At 36.1% G+C, this 10,095-nt stretch overlaps 1 long non-coding RNA gene across 1 annotated transcript; it reads left to right on the top strand.

Moving 5' to 3' along the window:
* Window positions 1-9,391: 9,391 nt before the first annotated feature.
* LOC120213558 lies at window positions 9,392-9,829 on the top strand. Its single transcript, XR_005524800.1, has 3 exons — window positions 9,392-9,429; window positions 9,544-9,627; window positions 9,755-9,829. It is a non-coding gene; the product is annotated as an uncharacterized LOC120213558 (long non-coding RNA).
* Window positions 9,830-10,095: the final 266 nt, after the last annotated feature.

A 10,095-nucleotide genomic window follows, 5' to 3' on the forward strand; every position in this document is an offset into this window, starting at 1 on the left:
AGCTATGTTGCAAATGATGTGCCTTGGAGCTGAACGTAGTTGAACTTGAATGTCTTTTGGTGACAGATAACCCTTCTAGCCTTGAGTTATGCTGTAAATGATGTGCCCTCGAAGCTGAGTGTAATCGAACTAGGGGGTCTTTGGCAGATAGCCCTTCTCGATTTAAGCTATGCTGCAATTGATATTCCGTTGAGCTGAGCATAATCGAACTCAAAGGTCTTTTGTTGGCAGACAACCCTTCTAGACTTAAGTTGTGCTGTAAATGATATGCCTTGGAGCTGAGCGTAATCGAACTCGAAGGTATTTGGTGATAGATAACCCTTATAGCCTTGAGTTATGCTGTAAATGATGTGCCCTCAAAGTTGAGAGTAATCGAACTCGAGGGTCTTTGGCAGATAGCCCTTCTCGACTTAAGCTATGCTGCGAATGATGTGCCTTGGAGCTAAGCGTAATCGAACTCGAAAGTCTTTGGTTGGCAGATAACCCTTCTCAACCTGAGTTATGCTGCAAATGATATGCCTTGGAGCTGAGCGTAGTCGAACTCGAAGGTCTTTGTTGGCAGATAACCCTTCTAACCTTGAGTTATGCTGCAAATGTTGTCTTAAAAAATGGCTTCCCTTTATGGGTCTAAGCCGATCATAGTTCTTCACGGGCCTTTGAATGATTCCCCTTAAGCCCATTGATAAATTCTAACAGTCGTATATCTTCCGTTGTAGAATTGAAATCTAGCTTGAAGACATTAACTTGAAATATGTTGTTCGTTGTTGAGTTGAGCCGAACTGGATTTGTTCTGAACTAGTTCTTGAACTCATCTGAAGTTGACTTTAAAATCTGTAGATATGTCAAGTCGGTCACCACTGAGTTAAGCAACCACCATCATTCTTTAAATGCGCTTGTGAATCGAATATCCTTCATTATGAAGTCGAAACTTGACTCTAAAAGTTGCAAAAAATCATGTATGCTAAAATGATGAATGTGATGCGCCTAGGTATGTCTAAGATGCATGCAACATGAATGAATTATGTTTTATCTCTTGGACTAGAGTCTCGTGTTTTGTCTACCAATCTGGTCCATAGAATCGATCGTGCCCCATCCTCTTTTCAAGCTTGGGCTTTACAGATCTTTCATATATGAGGTTGTTCTGTTTGAAAATGTTTTTCTCATTTTTCTTGTTTTAGGAGGGAAAATGATAAAAATGTTGTAAAATATTGTTCGAAATTGAATCAAATTGTAAACGTGAGTTCAAAGAATATCAAATGAATCAAGAGTTCTTTTAATGCTTTCAGAGTTACATCTCTTTGACAAATTTTCAAATGTATTAATTGGCTTTAGGTTGACCTAAGGTTCTAGTCAAAAAAGGGTCATTTTTTCGGTTATTGCAACAGGCTTTTATTTGGTTTGGCGTTTTAATTGGATGCGAACAAAATGACACAACTAGACTGATCAATTACTAGACATTCTATTTCAGTCCTCTGAAATCTTTCATTTGTTCAAGCTTTGTAGGCTCCTCTAACAAAGGCAATACAAAAAATATCGGCCTAAAAATGAAATTTTTGAGTGCTCGTGTGTAGTTGACTATAACAGGTGTTCCTTAACTCCCTTAGTCCATCATTACCGAAAATTTCTTGCTTAGATAAATTTGATTTAATTTACCATTGTCTGGCTAGCTAAATCCATAAAGCCGGGGCGTTTAACCAATTGCTTTAGAGGGACAAATTAATATTATAATCACTTTTATCAAGTTAACTAAAGGGTTCATCTCATCACAGAGTCTTCGGCCTGACAAGAGCAGTGGAGCAAACATCGAATTGCCAAGTGTCCGAGCAATGTCATGGTGTGAACGTAATCTACTCATAAGACGAGGGCTTTCAAGTTTCCTCTATAACCAATTTCCTTATTGGAATAGCTCAGCTTTACGGATTTAATTTCTTAAGATTGTCAAGAAGAACCTGTTATAGCCTAGGTGTTTGTTGAAAGTCAAAAATTTTATTTTTAGAGTTCAATTTTTAAGCAACTGACCTAAACTGGATTCACCTACTCGACTCTTTCATTTGTAAAGATCATCATCATCATTGAACGTCTTAAATAAAAAACATAGTAATTATCATATGCAAATGATGCCCCATGTTGTCCGCACCTTATGAAAGGAAAAAGGTTGTATTGGTTAATTGTAAGAGCAGGGTACTGTGTTTGAGGGTATATTCTGGGTAAGGTCAAGGTCATTGTTTTAAAACATGTTACTTTGTCAAAGATCCGTAACTTTGAACCATTCACAGAGTTTCTTAATTCAAATGATATTCAAAGAATTGCAAGTTTGCAAATGTGATTCATTGCTCGTCATCATTAAAGTAACATAAATTTATTCCAATGTTCTTACAAAAACTTGAGAGCAAGATAACAAATTCAAACAAAATGTCTCAAATGATGAAATGGTCTTCCTCACTTGGATTCCCCCAAGTTGTTGAAGTCGATCCAGTTCTAGTTACACATCTTCTGTGCAACTCTCTTGAATGCGTAACAGTTCTCAATTGTGTGCCCTGGGACACCGCTGTGATATTTACAATGTGCATTCTCATCATACCACTTGGGGTATGGGGGCGTCATGGGTTCCACCGGATATGGTGACACTACATGGGTTTCAAGAAGTTGCTGGTAAAGCTCCTTATAGGTCATGGGAATGGGGTTAAAATACTCATTTTCTTTTCGGGGTTCTCTGAAATCTTGTTTAAAAGTACCTGATGGTACAGCTGCGGTTGATATTTGGGCCGGAGATTGTAACATTTTTATTGACGTGTTTGATGTTGTTAATTTCTCTATCCCTCTCCCTCGTAAGAAGTTTCTTATTGGCTTCCCCATCCTTAATCTTGCCTTGCTTTATGGCCGACTCGATCATTTCTCCGGCCATAACTAAGTCTGAAAAGCTCCCTGACGTGATCGCAACTAGGTGTTCGAAGTATGGAACATTCAGGGTCTGTACGAAAAGTTTCCAGGTTTTTTTTTCATCTAAAGGTGGATGAACTTGCACAACCAAGTCCCTCCATTTTTTTGCGTATTGCCTGAAACTCTCGTTATGCTTCTTTTCCATGCTTTGTAGCATAACTCGATCTGGCCTTATGTCATTGATATGCTTGTATTGTTCCAGAAATGACTTGGCCAGGTCCTTCAATTTCTTGATATTTGATCGGCTTAACTGGTTGTACCACCGAATGGCTGAGCCCGACAGACTCTCCTGGTAGCAGTTGATCAGGAGTTGGTCGTTTCCTCCATATCCTGTCATCTTTCGGAAAAACATGGTGATGTGAGCGGATGGACAACTGTTCCCGTCAAATTTCTCAAATTTGGGGACTTAAATTTCAGAGGAAGAACCAAGTCCGGGACTAGACTGAGTTCCGTAGCATCGATTTCATGGTAGTCATGGTCTCCTTTGACTACCTTCATTTGGTCCTCCAATTGTTTGATTTTTTTCTCCATCTTCCTCATTTTGTCCTCTTCGTCCAAATCTGGTACATGGTAATAACCCGGATTGTTCTTAGGGTTAAATACAGAGGACGAGGGCTTCATTTTGCAGCAGATGAGTCCCCTCGAAGTTCCGGTAAGATTTCAGGTGAGACCACTACTTGTGGGGTAGGTTGTATAGTTACCCCTTCCGGTGAACCTGCCCCAGGCGCACTGGTCTGTTGTAGGCCAACTAACTTGGCAACGATCTGATCAACCAAGGACTCTTGGTTTTTCATGATTGCATTCAGAGTACTCAGACTACTCTGGTTTATCTTGTCTTCAAGTTCTTTCTGTAATTTTGCCATGTTCTCTTCGATCTTCTCCATTCTTGCTTCTATCTTCTTCTTTTTCAGGCGGGTGTTATACAGATGGGGTGTGTCCAACGCTTGAGGCGGTGTATCTAGTATTTGCTCCTTTTGATGAGACATGTATATGTTAGTTAATGTGAATGCAAAGAAAATAACAAAATGCAAAATGTCTAAATGCATGATGCGTGATGCATGAAATGTCTGAGGCATTGATCCAAAAATGTGTCTGTTTTTAGAAATAATCCTTATTGGGGAAAAAGTGTTTTATCTTTTAAGAGACAAAAAATATTCTGACAGCTTCTGACATATTGACTAGTCTTCCGCCTTCATCCGTCACCGGTTGAATAACCTGTCGAACCGCTCTGGCTTCTCTGGATGAACCGTGTAAATGACGAGTTGTTTGCCCAAAAAAAGAGAGTCTCGAATGACTGTACCTCTGGCATTTATATTTTGTTGAGCTTGTTCCTAACGAATACGTCATTGGAGCCCTTAATTGATAGGAACTGTGTGAAGTCCATTTGCCTATTTCTTGAATTCGTCAGCAATGGTCTCCAATTTCAGTTATCATTTTTCCATTATCGTCTTGGAAGTGACTCCTAAGATCAGTGGTCTTCATCTTTCCCCTGCAACTTCTGCCAGTCAGTTCTTCAAAGATAGACTTTCATTGTGCTTGATGTAGACCCAGTTCATTGAGTCCTTTATAATGCAGTATAGTGATATACTCTTCAATTGCGGACACCACGTCTTCTGGATTAAATGTGACACATAGTCTCATTGTACACTATCCTCTACATTTTCATCTCTTGTATTACAACCCCTTTGTCCATTAATACAGATTATTCATGTTTAGCAAACACGCTTTTGGTGGATCAACACCTCTATTAAATGATGCAAGTGATGAAAATAAAATGAAAGAGGAAAAAAAGAGTTAGTGAGGTAAAAATAATAAAAAATAATCATGAAAAATAAAAGTCCTACCCCACATGATATCTACCCGAACATGCTTAATATTCCTACCGGACATGATTTCTATCTCGCATGCTAATTTCAAACAAATCCTAACAACATATTTGTCTAATTCGCATGCTTTGAACAGAAAATAAAGAAGGAAACAAAATAGCATGGGGTTTGGAATGAGGTTTTGGGGTGGGCTCTAATTCCCTGTACTCTCCCGGTTTAGGTTCTAAAAAAAGGTACTCGAGTTCTCCTTGCCGGTGCCCCCATGGGCTTGCCAGACCCTTAGTCCTAAGCCTATTACAAGCTTATGTGGACTAAGTTAAACTCGAGAGGAAACATTCCCTTATGCCCATACGGAGAATAAATTCACACGAAGACATAAGGTATATGAATCCCGAAGGTTACTTTCTAGGCCCATACGGTGAATAAATTCACACGAAGGCGTTGCTTTCACCCCCACTTAAAAGGTTCAGAGCTCGGGTATAGAGCTAGAGATGACAATTTTGGAAAATCTAAAATCATTAAAAAACATCAGTACAACTATTTACTTGAAAAATAATCAAAGGTAAATAATTAGAATCGAATAAATAAATTAAAATTAAAATTTATAACTTCCGCTAAAAAAGACAACCGAAAATTAATTTCGGCTTGACTCACTTACCTGTCCCCAGCAGAGTCGCCAAGTTGTTGGAACCGTCTTTCGATTGGGCCCTGGAATTGGGCTTCGACTTGAATGAATTGGGTTAGAGTCGCCACCGACCATTTTAAAACAAATTTAGGTGGGTCGGACACCATCTTACCTGATCTGTGTTGTACAAGAAACGTGTCGGGTTCGGGAGTCGGTTACAGTCAAGGAAGGATTAGCACCCTGGAACCTCCCTTTCGGTACCAATTATATTGTCGGTTGTCTTAGTTGCGAAAATTAAAAATTAAATTAAAATTTAAAACATTCGATTCGAATTACTTACCATTGATAGGAATTCTTCTAAAAAAGGGGCTGAAAATGTTAGAAAAAATATTTAAATAAATAAAAAATCATAAGAACAAAATAAGATAAAAACAAAAGAAAACAATAATAATAATTAAATAAATCAAAAGAGAAAATAAGATAAAAAAATATATATTAAGTAAATCAAAAGAAAGGAAAAGAAAAAGTAAAAATAGAAATAGAAAGGAAAAAATAAAAAGGAAATCAAAAGATAAATCAAAAGGAAAACAAATGCAGAATAAATAAATAAAAAAGAAAAAACGAAATAAAACAAATATACACACACACACACATATATATATATATATATATATAAATTAAAAAGATTAAAGAAATGATAATAAATAAATCGAGACAATGTACAGTTGAAAAATTAAAAGGACTAAATTAAATGAATTGAAAATACAAAGGTGAAATTAAAACATGTGACCAAATTAAACATGCATAAAATTGGAAATCAAAATTAAAAATATCAAAAATTGATTTCAGTGACTGAAATGTAAAATCTGAGAGTTACAGGCCCTAAAAAGGGGTTTACCATATTTTAAAATTACATATCGACTCCTCCCCAAAACTACGTCTTTTTGGGGAGGGTATTTATATCTCCCAACCGGCGTTTAAGGCCAAAGCTCTCTCATTTTTACATTTTCGGTCTCTCTCTACAAAATGAGAGAAAGAAATTTCTATCATCTCTCTCTAATCCGGTAGTAACCCGGCCACTGTCAAGTGGCCACTCCTCCGCGCCGGCAAACGCATCGGTCGCCGGAGACGGCGTCCGGAAAATGCCCCCACTCAACCTAAATAGACCCTCTCCACACCGTGACTCAGAAAATAACCCTCAAACTCCCAGAAAAACTCATACTCAGCGTAGATCTAACATGCAAGCCTCGGGTTTTCACCTTTTTGAGGGAAACGCTTCACTTTCCGGCGCCTTTCCTCCGATGATGTTCTTTGTTGGTTTTGGTGAGAAAAGACTTCGCCTTTGGTTTCTTTTTATGCTCTGTTGTTGCTCTTGTTGGCCGTGGGTTCTGTGTATTGTGTTGGTGATGTCCTCGGTCTTACTATTGGTCGATGTTGTTATGTTGATGGTGTTTTGGGTATTGTGTGGTCTCTCTGTGATGGTGTTCTTGTTGGCTATTTGTATTTCTCGGTGTTATTTGGTTGTGGTTTTGGCCTCAATTTAAGGTTTGCTGGATTTGTTTTTACTCGTTGTTGGTTTGAACTCTCAGTTTACTGTTGATGATCCCCTCTGATCGTTGAGTCCCCGGGGTATTTATACCCTGCTCGGTGAACCAGTACCCCGGGTTGTTCCGTTTTGCTTGGGGCATTGCTACTGAAATCCCGGGATGGTTTAGTCCCGGGATCCTCGGCCGACGTCCGGCCATTTCGCGTGACCCTTGACCTTGTTGTGCGGTGCCTTGACTTTAGGGTTTTCAAACCCTAAACATCATCTGGTTACTAGACCCTTTCGTAGGACTTTTGGGCTATTTCAGGCCCAGTTATCTTGGACCTTATTTTAGACCCTGAACAAAAAAATAAATGGATAAAAAATAATAAGAAATAATAATAATAAATAATAATAAATAACAATAATAAATAATAAATAAATAATAATAAATAAATAATTATATTAAAAAAACTATGTAATATAATTTTTTTTAAAACGTGTCTTTTTTAAAAACTACATATTATATATAATTTTTCAAAAATGTTTTTTAAAAACTATATAATTTTCAAAAAATACTTTTTTAAAAACTATATGATTTTCAAAAAATGTTTTCAAAAATTAAATTTTATATAAGTTTTCAAAAATGTTTTTAAATACTATATATTATATAAATTTCAAAAAATGTTTTTAAAAACTATATATTATATAAGTTTTCCAAAAATGATTTTAAAAACTATATATTATATATTTTCCTAAAATATTTTAAAAACTATATATTATACAGTTTTCAAGTGTTTTAAAAACCATATATTATATACATTTTTAAAATGTTTTTAGAAACTATATATTATATACGTATTTTCAAATCGTTTGCAAACTATATAATATATATATATATACAATAATAAAAATATGGACGGAAATGAGTGTCTACACATGGTCGGCAGTTGGCATCATTTAGCATAATTGTTGCCTTTCTTTTTTTATTATCCTGTCTTTTTAATTATGTAATATAATTTTTGTTTTTCATAGAATTTCTACTATTGACATGGACCTGAATTTTTAAGCAAGTTTAACCTTCTACAACACCCTGTTTTGAGCCCATGGTTACGTATTGGTGCTCTTTCCCCAAAACAATTAGGCACCCTTATTAGTCTTATTATTACAAAGTATTGTTGATCTTATTCAGAATAATTTAAACTTGGAGGTATGTTTATTATGGCTAGGCTTTGATATTCAGACTTCATGAAGTGCCAATATCATGTCTATGCTAATGAATTATACCCCTGAAGATAGGATTTTTGGTAATTGGTAGGTGATATGGTGATACATATTCTATTATGGTTTATAGTGGATTGGATGACATTGCAAAAGCAATTGCAGGAAAAGTCATCCAGGAGGTAAGGTTTTGAGAATGTGATTTGTTTCTGTGATGTGCTTGTAATGTGATGCAAGTACATTGAATGTTGCTAGGTATGCCATTGATAAGATTTGTTGCAAGGGTTTATTCCTCAAACCTATAAATAGCTCCATTAATTATTACTGTATAGGCCGTTCTGTTATAGTCCTTAGAATTTTATGGAATTGTTGCCACCATTCAAAATTTTGATTTCCTCATTTTAAATCTATAGATTAATGTGCCATGCATTTTTCATTTTGAATTTAAACTCTTCTTTTTGTTACCTTCTACAAAATGACTTTTCTATCTCTTTATTTCAAGGTGAACAAGAAATATAGGTGCATAGAAATCAACCTTGATGGCATGTACAAGAGAATATTGCTTCTGAAAAAGAAAAAATATGTCGCTGTGAAGGTGTAATTCAAGGATGGGATACCATATGAGCCATTGTTGATTTTTTAAATACATTTTCATTCACATTGACTCCTAAAAGAATTGGAGAGATAACCTTTTAGTTATAGGTTATTGAGCGGAAAGGTCTTGATATGGTTCGTCGTGACTGGAGCTTATTGTCAAAGGAATTAGGTGACTTCTGTCTCAATCAGATCCTGTCGGAGGGTATGTGATATTCTATTTATTTTTTAATTTTAAGTTGTGTTATTTTTTATGTCATGTTGGCAATATCTGCGGTACTTGGTCACTGAGCATTTGTCATAATGGGTCCTATTTCACAGGTCTTGTGAGGATGTTGTTGAATCACTACATAACTATCTCATGAAGGTTAATAGATACTTATAATTCGTTCGTTCTATTTTTATTTTGTTCTTTTGGTTGGTGCTTGAATGAAAGCCTTAGGTCCTTGGAATCATTCGCCAATAAAAATATTTCAAGGTGCTACTGCTTATGGTTTATTACAGTCATCATTCGTTTAAACTTCTTTGTAATTTGAAGTATACTTAGACTGCTATCATATAATTGACTTGTTTACTTGTAATAGGTCCAAGAGGAAATGTGCAATGGACAAGTAGTACTTGAGAAGTACATTATCACAAAGACATTGACTAAACCACCTAAAGCATACCCTGATGCCAAAAACCAACCTCATGTTCAGGTGAATTCAACAAACAATAACTAGTCTTTCATGCATTATTACTCTCTAATCTTGTATAATTTCCCCTACCATGTATCTAATCATTAGATGGATATTACTTGAACCAATTTATAGGTGGCCCTCAGAATGAAGCAAAGTGGTTATTCTACTGGATGCTCGGCTGGTGATACTATTCCATATATAATTTGTTGTGAACAGGTTTGTGCTTCAATTTCTTTAAGAAATATATATGAACTTTGAGTATTGACTGCATTCAGACCCTTCTATTATAGTTCATCTCAATTTGATTTCCATTCCTTTTCTCATTTTGTTCTATCTTGGATAGGGGTCTAGTTCAAGCAATTCAACGGGGATAGCATACCGAGCTAGTCATCCTGATGAGTTGAAAAAAGATGAGGGAGATAAATGATTGATATTGATTATTACTTGTCATAGCTGAATTCTATTGTTTATCATCCCAGATCATATATAAAAAATCTCATTGAAATTGACTAATTGAGTATAGTGACAATGGATGTACTTCTTCCATGAAATAATGTATGTATTGGTTTGTGTCGCAGGTATCAGGGATGTGAGCCACTGACATTGTCATTTCCAAGTTGTTCAGGCGCTTTTAACTGCCCTGCTGTATTCAGCTCAATCCGCGTGGTAGTTGAGAAACCAGAA

The sequence above is a fragment of the Hibiscus syriacus genome, unplaced genomic scaffold (assembly GCF_006381635.1).
Source record: "Hibiscus syriacus cultivar Baekdansim isolate YM2019G1 unplaced genomic scaffold, ASM638163v2 tig00110030_pilon, whole genome shotgun sequence".
Taxonomy (NCBI): domain Eukaryota; kingdom Viridiplantae; phylum Streptophyta; class Magnoliopsida; order Malvales; family Malvaceae; genus Hibiscus; species Hibiscus syriacus.